The sequence below is a fragment of the Patagioenas fasciata genome, chromosome Z (genome assembly GCF_037038585.1).
Source record: "Patagioenas fasciata isolate bPatFas1 chromosome Z, bPatFas1.hap1, whole genome shotgun sequence".
In the NCBI taxonomy this organism is placed as follows: domain Eukaryota; kingdom Metazoa; phylum Chordata; class Aves; order Columbiformes; family Columbidae; genus Patagioenas; species Patagioenas fasciata.
The window spans coordinates 75,584,794-75,598,219 of record NC_092560.1 but is presented as its reverse complement, the minus strand read 5'-3'; the positions used below and the strand labels follow the sequence as shown (position 1 = coordinate 75,598,219).

Sequence of the window (13,426 nt, the reverse complement as noted above, 5' to 3'; positions counted from 1 at the left end):
TGACACAGGCTCATGGGAATGTCCTAGACCCTGAAAACCCACCATAAAAGCATCTCGGGAGCCTGGACACCCTCCCAGCCTCTACCAGATGGGGAGGCAGACATAACTACTGCTGTAGGTCAGCTCTGCCCAGGTGCCATAGCTACACGCAGCCCCCTTTGCTCTGGCTTGCAGATGGGATGGGGCAAACACTGAACACCCTTTGAGCACTTACACACCGGACATGGGCTTCTGCAGCATCAAGCACCAGGGTCAAAGCTCGGAGACACAATAAATTGCAGAGCAAAGTTGTTTCTGAAGACAAGGCTGATAAGGCTGCCAGCAGCCAGCCCTGCAGAAAGACAGGATCAGGAAAAGAGCAGCCATGAGAATAAAAGGCTGGCAAAGAAATGGAAAATACTGGGAGCAAGTAATTCTTTCCAGACAGTCCTTTGGGCTCATCTCAGCCTCCATCTGTTCAGGATGGTCAGGCAGCTGGAGCCTTTAAAAAGGCTACTGGTGACTTCCCCTGCAATCATCACTGTCTCTGGGACAGGCATCACAGAGGAGATAAACCTGGAGCCCCTCCAGCCAGAGGGCTGGGGGCCAGTATCCTCCCCAGCCTCCTGACAATGCCAGCACGCCCCTGCAGATCACAGCTCTGCAATGCCAGCAGTGCAGGGCGGGTGGTTTACGCCCCGCGCTTCACTGCCAATGGGCTTTTTGTGCTTGTGCAGCGAGGGAGTAACACAGACCTCTGGAGACACGGGTGCTGCAACTAACATGGGCCGTGGCAAATCAGTGCGGTGGGCAACGCCGCTGCGGCAGGGCCTCCTTCTCCCTGCACTGCTAATGCAGGAGTCAGGAGAAGGGGATGGACAGAACAAACTCCTGAGCCCTCCATTTGCCTCCAAGCTGGTCAGTCCAACAGACCATGGGATACTACATTGCCAAGCGCCCCAAGAACTGCAGAACTGGGGAACAACAACTGTAGGAAGGGACCTCAAGGTGTTTCAGTCCAGTCCTGCTGACAACAGGGCCAAGCTCGAGCAGGTTGCTTTGTGTTTGCCCCTGCCAAGGGCTAAAAGTCTTTAACTGTGCAGATTGCCTCGCTTCTCTGTGCCTTGCTCCAGAGCCCAACCGTCCTTGTGGGGAAATATTTTTCCTGATATCTAATTGGAATTTCCCTTGTGTGCTGTTACCCCTCATCCTGCCCCTGTGCACTTGCCAGCAGAGCCCAGCTCCAGCTTCTCTCCCAGCCCATAGCTGCTGGCAGTGGTGAGCCCCCTTCACTGCCTTCCCTTTCCAGCTGCACAAACCCACCGCTCTCAGCCTCTGCCCAACACCAGAAGCCCCACAGCAGGGCCAGAGCTCCAGAGCATCTCTGGAGAGTACTGGAGCCTGTCAGTCCCCATCCTGGTCAGCCAAGGGTGCTGCCAGGGAGGAGCCGCAGACACCTGCACACCTTGGGGGTGTTGAACAAAACTCACCTCAACACTGAAACCAGTGGGAGCTGTTTTTGTCCAAGTATTTGATCCTTGCTCTGGTTGGTAGCCTGTTGCAACACACATAGGTAATCTCATGCCAGAAGTGCCAAGTACCTGCTCCAAGAAGTTTGTCCCTAAATACAGAGGACTTTGGCTTCACCCCTGTGGCACCCATAGCAAGCCCACCTCCATCATGTCCACGAGTGACTCGCCTGCAGAAGAGATGAGCAGGATCATCAGGAGTCAAATGCAGCAGAGACCAGCTGGGCTTGATGGAAACCCAACAGCCCAGAGCAGGTCCCTGCATAAGGGAAGCAGCCATCTACAGCCCCCCCAGCATCTCCCCAAGGGTCTGCAGCAGACCCCAAGTCACACAAGGGATTTTGGAACCAACGACCAACCATGCCCCCTGACATGCAGCACATCGCCCCTGTTGCAGCTTTCCCCCTAGGCTGTGTTCACTCGATCCAGAGCTACCTGTTTATCACTTTCTGCCCAGCAGGAACATTTGTTCTTCCATCCTCTCCCTGCTCTCCCAGAGCTGATGGGGTGGTTACTGGGCAGGATCCAACCAGGACAGACACCTGCTCAGCCAGCCCAGAGCTGGCTGCACGGGGACACAGACCCACCCCACGCACCAGAGGCTGGGATACTTGAGTCACTGCTCCCTTGCGCTGCTCCTCTTCAGCCGCCTCAGCACTGAGGATGCCCCGGGCCCCTCTGGGACAGCAATGTACCCAGAGCTGGAAGAGGCACGGGCACGTGGCAGAGTTGGATCCTGGCCCGTTCCCAAACCACAGGCACTGCCTCCACCCGCAGCTTTCCCAGCCTGCCCCGGCACCCTCACCCCATTGCCCACGGGACCCGGCACGGGCTGCCAGCCCTTGGGCTCCCTGAAAGCCCAGCCCCAGATGAGCACCTGCCCTCTACTTCCCGCTGACTCATTCCCCTGCGATCCGCACCCTCCTCCTGCCCAGCTCGCCCATTTCTGCCACACCTGTGTGCACGCACACGCGTGCCTGTGTGTGTGCAGCCCGGCCGGCGTCGCTGGGGCAATGCCACGGACTCCACAAGGCAGCGATCTGGGCAGGAGCCTGTCCGGGCTGCGTGGAGCCCTGGGCTCCCACAGCACCCGCGGCAGGAGGGGCAGAGGTGACGCTGCTGGCTCACGTCCATGCAGGGGAGACGGGCAGAAAGGCAGGCCGGGAGTGCTGCCCTGTGCCAGGGCTGCCGAGATAAGGAGCCGTGGTGGGGGAGGGCTTCCTCCCGGCTCCGAGGCTGCCTTACAGGCAAAGCCGTTCACTTTATCATCCCTCCGGCAGCCGGAGCCCCAGCGCTGGCTGTGGGAGGGCTACCCGGTGCTGCTGCAGCTGGGATCCGCAGGAGAGCTCTCTGACAAATAACCCAGCTTTCGGTACAGCCAAACGTGTCCCTCGGGCTGTGCCTACTCCCAGCTTGACTCTTCATGGTGGAGAGCTTCTTGGGAGCCAGAAAAGGCTAGAGCTACAGTCATCTGGCATCAGCCAGTGCCTCTGCCCATGCAGGGCCCATGCGCTTGGCCAGTTCCCAAATCTGGACAGTACAACCAATGCACATGATGCTACGTATACCTGTCATCTGCAGGCTGCTCCTCCAGCTAGCAATTCCCCAGTGCTTGGGGCTGAAGCTCAAACAGGCTTTTCCCCACATCCTTTCCCTTCACCTTTTCCCCAGAATCACCCCTTCCCAGGGCTCTCTGGTGAACCTCAGCCTCCTCCTCAGAGGGGACCAGCGCAGAAAGAGGTGACAAGAGGAAGACCACACACATCACAGCCGTGCCAGAGCCCAGAAGTGAGCAGCTCTACACACCAGAGCACGTCTGTCTGTGTCATGGAGCACACAGAGCACAGAGAGAAGATGCTGGTCTGTGCAGCGTGCCTGGCTGTGGACCTGTGTCTTTGCCCCTTATATAGCTGAAAGATCCATTTCCTATTGACTACAGGAGAAAATCACTGGGATCAGACACTGACTCTTCTCTCACCCTTTCTTCTATACATTCCAGAGGTCAGATTCACACTGGCAAGGGGCTCTGGTTCCTTCCACCCAGGAGCACTTGGCCAGCTGCAGCATTTTGCCTTCACCCTCATGCAGGTTGCTCGGGACAAGACTTGTTGGTACTTCAATAAGACAAATTGGTCAAGCATCACATCTTCAGGAGGGTCACACAGTCCAGCTGGCTCAGAAGGCCCTGACATATGGGAATTAATGTCAGACTAAACCATCCTTTGGGCAGGGATGTCACATATTTAATAAGCAGAAAGAACAACTTTCTGCTAAAGCTCAGGACTGTATGCCAGAGCTACTGGTTCTCTCTGGAATTTTACAATCCTGATCCTCACCATGTACATAGAGCCTTTCTCCCTTCCCAGGGCAAAGAAACCTAAGATGTGGGACACAGGGGGTACTGCAGCGCTTCCCCTGCGTGTCACCCCTGCTCCCATCAGGGTGCTCGAGTCCCTGGAGTCCCTTCTAGGGAGCCAGGGTGGGAGATCCATAATGCTCAACACATCTCATCAGCAAGGCCAAAGGCAGAGCCAACACCGTGGTCACGGTATCACCAAGGTCACAGAACTGGGCAAACACCTGAACGAAACTCAGCAGCAGCCGCCAGCAGGACAGGCCCAGCAATTTAAATGCATGCGTTTAAATCAGTCCATCACCACTGAAAAGATTGGCTTGTCTACAACCTCCAGGAGCCCTGAGAGAGCACCAATAATCTATGTGGCCTCTTAAATAAGACTGGCTCCCTGTCATAGTCCCCAGGCAAAGGGGAAGCCAAGGGATGTGCCCTACACCCAGGCAGAGCAGTGGGGACTGCTCCAATTTGAGCCAGACTGCAACAATCCCCTGCCAGCCCCCCATTTGTGACTACAGAGTGGTAACATCGCATCTGCAACACCCCACTCCTGGCTGGAGGGGGAAGAGCAACTCTTGCTTGTGATGTCTCTCCAACACCAAGGGGATTCCTTGCAACTGCCTCGTGTTCCCCTTCTGCAGCCAAGGTGGCAAAGAACAGGAGAACATCCCTCCAAAGTACAGCGACAAGACCTTGCTGCCTTCAAAGAACATGTTTCAAGTCAGCAAGCTGGGAACTGTCAGCAGCAGGCGCCAGTTTATTCACGCGCTTTTACATCAGTGGCACGCTTCTGCGGCACAGGTGATGCCAGAGAGGATTATGGCAATGACAGGTGGAAAAGTTCAGGTTTTCTCAATGCAGATGCTGAGCAGCAAATAGTATACAAAGCTGATGCTTCTGCTGAAATAGTTCCTGGTTACAGAGTCAGACACACAGGGCATGACTCTGAGAACACATCATCTACCAAGGTGAACTGGGGGCATGAGCATCTCCAAGAGCCCCTGACCCAGCCTTCCATTTCTGGGTTCTGCTTCTCACAGCAGCTCTGTGCTCCCCCTGTGGTGCTTGGAAAAGAAGAGCAGCCTCCAGGCTGCTAACTCAGGTGGTGGCTGCAGTGGCTCTCAGGGAATATTCTCGGGGACCAACTTTCATCTCATAGACAGAGCCCAACGAAGCATCAGCCCTTGTTAAAAAACAAAACAAAACAAAACAAAACAAAACAAAAAAACCAAACCAAAACAAAAACCAAAAAACAAACAAATCACATCCAAGGTCATCTGATCCAACATAAAGACCAGATGTGGAATTTCTTTAAATGGAAGCTTAGATGGGCGAGCACACCTGTGCCAGGGGATGGACCTGAATGGCCAAGTGCCTGTTAACCCAGCCTGAAAGTTTCAAGGACTAAACTGCGTTTTCTGGTTGGTAACACAAATCCAAGTTTGTTAAAACTGGAAAACTCACTGTGGGGTTCACAGTTGGCGCTCACCCTTCCTGCAAGCTGGAAGCCCTTATTGTCTCGGCAGCCCTGATCAGCCCCCCTCCTCGGCAAGTGGATGCTCTTGTTGACTCAACACATCCTGCAGCCGTCTGTACATGTCCTGGGTGGACCGGCCACAAGCGCACATCATCCGAATCTCAGGATGGAAATGAGCTGTGTCCTCTTCCCATGTTGCTGTGTGATGGGAAATGGAACTGTCTGCCATTCATCCCTTCCCCAGCTTCTTTTGCTGGCCCCTCTGGTGCTCTGCCCTATGGGGCACCCTGAGCAGACAACATTAAGCAGAGCGTTAGGATATCAGCTAGACTTGGGCTTTCCTGCTTAACTAAACATGAAAAATCCACTTTAAGCCTGGGTAGGCATTTGAAAAACAACTTCCCTCTTCTGTCAAGGCAAAACGTGCCTCAAGGCACCCAGGACTGTCTCCTACTATGCGTTTTGGAGAGATCTTCCCTTGCAGGTATTGCTTTTTACCCTCTGCAGCCTTCCCCAGCCCAGAGCAAGTTGGAGAGGCCCAAGTGCTGGCTACAGCAGTGATGCTGCAAATTCAGGCACCACATGTGGGGGCAGCTGCAAATGCAATATTGGCGGGGAAAAACAAAACCAAACCACTGAAAAAGCCCAGGGCAAAAGGCCTGCACAAAGCCTACAGTCCTGGCCTCCTGCCTCCCAGCCTTGTGTTCAACATGCATTCATCTCAGGATACAGTTCCAGTTTTCACTCTGGTCTTAAAGCTCCCCATGAAGTTGCTCTCACTGACCTTCACAATTTCTTTTCTGTCTTCCCCACCTTCAGCAGGGACCTCAAATGCTGCTGCCTCCCAGTAAAAGGGTCTCCATGACCTCTGTAATTCAACACACTGGGAAAGGCTCAATTCCTCCCCTCTATTCCTAGACTAACACAGACCTTAAAAGCCCTCTTTGTTCTTGCTACAAACCCTACACCACAAGCGTGGCTTAACCCTTAGGGTACTGCCTCAAATAAAGAGTCCTTCACAGCAACAAGGCAGGTTGCAGCATCCATAGGAAGTTGGACCTATCCTCCATCTATGGTGGCTCACAGGAGGCACCCTATACACACAACGAAGCAGGGGGAAGATGTCTCTGACCATCCTCATCATCAGGACAAAGTACTGTAAAGCTATGTGGGGATCCTGTGCCCCACACTGCTTCACCAATGTGGGCACAATTAGGGCTTGCAACCCTTTATAATCTCCTGTTCTCACACCACCTGCCCTCAGTTCAGCAGGTTTATTACCAAGCACGCGCTGAGCAGGCAGATTCAGGTCTGCAAGGAAGGAACAGAGGTGAGGAAGGATGGAGGTGGGACCAGGCACTCCCGTTGTCACTCCTGCAAGGACTCCTCTGCTCCTGTCCCAGGTACAGACGTTTCTCCATGGCACAAAGCAGAGACAGCAAGTGATGCCACACCGCTACCTCCGCAGCCTGCATGCAGGCAGGAAAGCAGTGACAGTGCTCCTGACTCTTGCCTCGTCTGAGAGATAAACTCAGACCCACACCCCGAGCAGCAGTCCATAAATCACACATAGAAGGAAGCAGTGCTGCGGGACTGTTCGTAGCCATCCATCCTGCACAGGGAATGCAGAGGGGGTGGGAGGCGCAGTCCCTGCCCTAGCGTGATACTGGCACGGGAGAAGGCAGCATGGGGAAAAGGCTGCTTTGCAGCACCCAAGAACACCAGCACTGCAGCTGGGATGGAGTAGGGCCACCCTGCAGCACGCCAAAACACCAGCTCCACAACAGAGAGCAGGTTTGCACCGTTGCACCCCAAACACCACCCGTGCAGACGGGGTGGGGTACGGCCATGCTGCAGCACCCCAAAATGCCATTTCCTTCCAGCTGCTGTAACTTCCCCTCTGCCCCTTTCCAGTCCAACTCCACCCTCCCTGTTTGCCAGGCCACAGGGAAACTGAGGCACAGCATGCTGTCCCTGCCCCGCGGGAGGAGAGTGGTTGGGCAGCCCCCAGCACAGCGCAGGGTGAGGGTGGTACTGACAGCTCTGAGAACCGCAGCAACGGGGAGAGATAAAGACACCCACGTGTCCTGCACTAAGCAGCTATCCGAATTACGAGCCTCCTCTGTTCCCACCTCTCCTGAAGCAGAAGCTGGCCCTGCTGCTGGCCATATGGACTGCACCCAGCTCAGCTGGGCAACATCTGGCCCTGCAGACCGACACACGTACTTCCTTGCATCAGAAGGGACAGGGACACGCAAGGCTCTGCACAAGGTGCATGTAACTTGGCATGGCCCAGAAAACAGAGGTAATGCCACACAGGAACAAAGGAAAAAAAAATATTCATAGCATTATAAACCAGAAGGATGCTCTGGCTCCCAAAAGGCTGTTAGGGGTCTGGATGCTTCCTTGAGAGTGGGACATTGCATTCTTTGCTTTAAAAGGTTCCTGGACTCCCTTGTCCAGCTCTAAGAGCTGATAAGTTTCTAGGCCCTGAGACTCTCCATTTTCATCACACACCACCAAAAAGCTTTTAGAGGCCCTGCTTACCAGTTATCATTTCCAGACCAGGTCCACAGAAGTGTTCACCCACACCAGCATCCTTTAAAATCCCCAGGTCTGCTGCAGTAGCAAATCACCGCTCAGCTATCTTGTAGGCAGAGAAGCTAAAGATTTGTTAATTCAGGCTCCAGGTCAGACATGTCACTAAAGCTATGGTTCCTTCACTGCATTTCTCAACATCTCAATGAGTTTGAGGTCCCAGTGTCATCCAGTTCAGCTGGGTCACTGAATGGGAAAGCAGAGCTCAAGCTGCAGAAAACACACAGCTGTTACATGCTGCTCATCTGCAAATCTCCCGGCATCTTCCTCCAGGCTCACATCTCCCCGTTGTGTCTCTCCACCTTTCCGCGGACTCTCTGAAAACAGACCCTCTCACCCCTCCCTAGGGAAGTGTGTGCAGGTGGTATTTGCTGTTGTTGTCATGCAAAGCATAATGTTATTGCCAATACCCTTGCCCCATCTCTATCTCCCAGGACAACATAATAGTAGATTAAACTCATTATCCCCTATCACTTTATGGCACAAGCTTTTCATTTCTCTGTTAACACACATCTGAGACATATCGAGTTTCAGGCAGGCTCACTCCAGGGGTAATTCCCTGCTCTTTCCTTACAAGGATTTGCACAAGCAATACCTTTTCTTCTTCATAGGAAAAAGAAAATGCCGGAACCAAACCACCAGCACAAGAAAACAACAACCACCACAAAATGCAAAACAAAAACAAAAGCCACGTAAAAACCCCACCACTCAAAAAAAAACCCCACTTGGAGGTTCACTTAAGGAAGAATCTGACTTTTATTTCCAGACCACCACTCTGGTCAGACCTTTCCCAGGCTCAGAAGCGCAGCATTCTCACTACTTCTCACACGGGTGCAGCTCCATCACGACGTCTGGAGCGCTGCAGTAAGGAAGCTTCCAAGGGGGAAATGCCTTTTCCTTCCCAAAAGCCACCAGCACACAAGCACAGGCATTTCCTGGTGAACTCCAGCCTCTGCAGCAGGGGTGGCCTCCGATAGCCGCCTTCCTCCGGAAGCACCACCGCGTCTTGCTCAGTTACTCCTAACAGTACCATATTGTAGGGAAACCAAATTTAACCGAGCTATAATCTATAATAAATCATTCCTACTGAGCTGCCAAAGAGATAGCTGCAGAGGAGAAAGAGAGGAGCTGTAAGTCTGTTTTCCCAACAAATCTAAGCCGTGTAACAGCTCTTTGGTTACAGGGAATGGGTGCGGAAGCAAGAAGGGCACTTTCAGGGTGGTAGCTTGATGCCACCTATTTCTGTGCTCTTTCTATCCAGATTTATCACACGTCCGGGACAGATCATTGCAAATACCTTAACATCCCAGACTGTCAGCCCAGGGGAAAGGTCAGCAGCCCACTTCCAAACAAAAAGCCTGAGAATATTCTAGTTCCTCAAAAACTGCTCATGTTTTTAGCTGTTGCTGGCTCCTAGAGGATGAATTGAAAGCAAAGCTCTGAACCACTATTTGATGCCATAACTGCTTTATTTTGCTGGCAGCCACAGCACAGAGGACCTTGAGAACTACCCTCTGTGTTCACCGCTGGCCCAGCTGTGCTGATCTCATCAGCCACACACACCCAGGTACAGAAAGGACCGGGACGACTGTGCTCGCCTGTGCTCCCTCTGCACAGACACAGCACTGCTGGCTGCCAGCAAGAAAACCCCAGTGCACAGGGCCTAGGCATTTCCCCCAGGTCTGAGCTGAGCAAAACCTGCCACTTGCAAGGCATTCTTTATGCATTGTCCAGCCAGGGCGATTTGTACAGCACTGCTGGGCTCCGCTGTCTTCTCACAGTGTAGGGAATGCAGCTAGAAACACCCACCAAGTCAAAGTCTCTTCTTGTGCCCAACAACTCACCATCCCTTTGCTGAAATGCCCCGCACTCTTTCCACAGCAGCAGCATTGTGGTTGCTGCTGATGTCCAAAAGGACACTGGCCATTTTTCCAGAGTGGCACCACTCAGGATGGTGTCCCCATCTGATTGCTGGCAGGTACCTGTCCTGGATTTGCCTAAAGCAATGGCAGCAACAAAGTGCAGCAGCACATAACCTACAAAGTACTTTCTGAACTTCAATGCTGCAGCTCAGCCAGGAGGAAATCTCTCTTGGCTACCTCTCCCTAAATGCTTATTCCAACACTGCCTGCCTTAACTCCTCACCAAATCGGGAGCAGAGTATGCAACCCCACCGCCTTTGGGCTTTTCTGATCCTTTGTGCTGTGCTTAAAAACACATAGTATGAGCAGACAAAAGGAGGGAGCAGCACTTTTAAAGATGACATGGTTATAACTCATCAGGTCACAGCGCCCAGGAGCTCGGGTCTTGGGCAAGGATCTTGGCATGCACGGTGCTGTACAAACGGCAAAAGGGAAAACACCCTCTGCCCTAGAAGCTGGCAGTTGACACCCCAACACACACACATAACCCAGAGCCTTATCTGCCGGGCTCTGTGTCCACTCTGTGACATTCCACAGCACACCTTGGGCCTCAGCCCAGAGGAATGACCAGAAACAACAGAATCACAGAATGTCAGGGATTGGAAGGGACCTCAAAAGCTCATCCAGTCCAATCCCCCTGCTGGAGCAGGAACACCCAGATGAGGTTACACAGGAAGGTGTCCAGGTGGGTTTGAATGTCTGCAGAGAAGGAGACTCCACAGCCTCCCTGGGCAGCCTGGGCCAGGCTCTGTCACCCTCACTGAGAAGAAGTTTCTTCTCAAATTTAAGTGGAACCTCTTCTATTGCAATTTGAACCCATTACCCCTTGTCCTACTGTTGGTTGTCACCAAGAAGAGCCTGGCTCCATCCTTGTGACACTCACCCTTTATATATTTGTAAACATTAAGGAGGTCACCCTTCAGTCTCCTCTTCTCCAAGCTAAAGAGCCCCAGCTCCCTCAGCCTTTCCTCATAAGGGAGATGCTCTACTCCCTTAATCATCTTTGTTGCAGGCTGTGAAAGTGGGGTCAGGGGCAATGACTGTTTGACTTGATGGACTCTACTATACTCCACCATCATCCACACCCATAATGTATTGTAATGCCAATTCTCGCACCAAATGTTGAAGGTCATGTACATGAAGAGCAGTGCCCGAGCTGCTGATCTGAAGTTGTCCCCAGCGTCGGGTGCCTGTGTCCCAGCTTCCTCCATGGGAAGGGAGAGGCAGCTGCCAGCACAGAGCAAGCTGTTCCCCTCTGAAAAGGGAAGAAACCCACCACAAGCAGCTTTCCCACAATACAGCTTATGAACGCCAGGGTCAGAAGTCCAGGCGACATCTTCCAGACAAATTTAGCCCATTTGGGACTCTTGAGATGACTGGAACTGTGGCACTGGACAGAGTTGGGCAGCCTGTACAGATCTTGAAATAATCCTGTATGAGATACAGACACTGTGATGCACTGTAAAGCGTGAAATCGTTTTCAGGGAAATTTCTGAGGCTTCACATCCTGGTTCAGGATGTGATGGAGGGGTCACAGCTCAGGTGAGGATTGTGACATTTGTCACAAGGCTGCTAGGTCAGCTTACAGACAGGCATCCTTACTCCTCCAGTTTCTCCTGAACACGAACAGATGAACTCTGGCCATGGACACCACAGCAGCATGTGCCACTGCATGGCCACCCCACACATCTGACCTGCGTGAGTTCAGAGCATCCTCCAAAGATGGAGCAAGCTTCTTCCGCTTTCATTCTGGGCTAGGTGCAGAGCTGCAGGCAGGGCATTGTAGCTCACTGCAAACACTGACCTTTGAGAGGTGTAATGAGAGAGGTTTACAGCTCACACAGCCACCCACGTTGAAACAGGGAAGCTGTGCTTGCTGCCAGCCGTCCCTTCCCCCTGGCTCACATCCAGGGCTTTAGGCACATCATGGATGACAGGTCAGGTCTCAGTCACGCTCATGTTATGGCCAGGCTGGAGCTGGCTTTCTGACCTGTTCTCTCTGCACAGCAAGCGGCTCAATGTTCCCTGCTTCCTTCAGCAACAGGAGAACTCTACCAGCATCCAGCAAGGGGTCTGCCCAAAGGCAGGTTCAGAAACATTTAACTCCCTCCTCCTTCACCTGCCCCAGCAGATGGTCTCACACCATATCAGAGGGCTCCCTGGAGCCTCTGCTCTCCATCCGAGTGCCGATACCCCGGAGCAAGGCAAACTGGCTGAGCAAGGTGGACGGCACAGTACAGGGCCAGGCTTCCCTGGAAGATACAGCCACAGCTGGAGCCACTTATATTGACTGAGGGTGAGCAAGGGCAGCAGAATGACTTGTTTTCCTCCACGGTTCAGTGAGAGGGCTCAGGAGACCAGTTTCTTTCTGGCTGGGCCTGCTTTGCAACTTGAGACTTCAAACAGAACAGGTCTGCAAACAGGAGCTGCCTGCCTGTCCCCCAGTGAGGGGCAGAAGAGGGAAGAAGCTGGACTAAACATCCCTGGCCACCTACCCTGAGGCTGCTGCCTCACAGCACATGTCCCCACAGCAGGTTGTTGTGCAGGAGCCTGGTGGTGCTGAGCCTGTGGCGCGGCTGGTACGGGGCTGCACTGAGCGCTGTGGCAGGCTGCGCGTTTGCCCCTGCGCCATGTGCTGCAGAAAGCGCGGTGCAGAGATGCTGCCAGTGGCGAGCTGCCATAGCAATCCCCCCAAGCACGCCCCCCGCATCGCTTCCCTTTGTCTCTGCTCCCCCCAGCCTGTCCACTCACCTCTACCCCACATGTAAAACCCGCTGCACAGCAGCCAAAAGCCACCACATGCTCATTAAGTGCTGTTCATCACCATGAGGGAGGAAAGGGGGCAGAGGTGGAAGCCCACCCCCACAAGCCACCATCATCACCCACTTGGCAGGCAAGGTGCCTGCTCTGGATCCAGGTGTCTCACACCCACTAAGCCTCGTCCTGAGGGGCGACACCAGAGAGCTGAGCAGTCAGATCTGGGGTGCACAGACCCCTCTATCTGCATCCTCATTGTGCTGTGGCAGGCAGGGACTCTTCAGCATTGCTGCCCGATCCGTGGCGGTGATGCACAGCCCCTGCCCTGCCCAGCCAGCACCCAGCACCGCTGGCTGCCTGCATGTCAGAATGACCAACAAACTCTACCTTGTGACAGCACCAGGGTTGGTGGAAACAGAGGTCCCAGACTCTTCCTAAGTCTCTGCTCTCCAGTCCCAGCCCATTTCCACTTCAGGCAGTTCTGTTCTGCTGCACTGAACCTCGCTGTGCTTGAACCGGAGACAGGATCCTGCTTCGCTTCCTGTCCTAAAAACTGTTGTCTACCGTTGCTACGTGCTGCTAAACAGTTACCCAACAGAGCTCCTCTCCCTTTCTCCTCTCCCACATGGGCACAAGATGCAAGAGGAAGACCAAGCACCCTACCCAACCACACTCAGGTGTGGCATCTGCCAATATCTTCCAACGAATTAATTTAACAGCTGAACAGAATGGATAAAAAACAACTTCTGAAACCTCTGCTTCCCTCCCCACTCTGTTCTTCCCCAGATCCAGTAAGGCCCACCACAACTGG

At 53.5% G+C, this 13,426-nt stretch overlaps 1 protein-coding gene across 6 annotated transcripts in view; it reads right to left on the bottom strand.

Moving 5' to 3' along the window:
* Positions 1 to 13,426, bottom strand: part of ATOSB (atos homolog B) — a 47,690-nt gene that overhangs the window by 19,292 nt on the left and 14,972 nt on the right. The window contains exons 1-2 of one of the 6 annotated variants that reach the window (XM_071802786.1): positions 2,464 to 2,548; positions 1,470 to 1,678 (exon numbers count right to left, since the gene is read on the bottom strand). The exons of the other annotated variants lie outside the window; for them this stretch is intronic. The gene's annotated coding sequence lies outside the window, so the exon portion shown is untranslated. Of the gene's footprint in view, positions 1 to 1,469; positions 1,679 to 2,463; positions 2,549 to 13,426 lie in introns of those variants that run through there. 6 annotated transcript variants of the gene reach the window in all.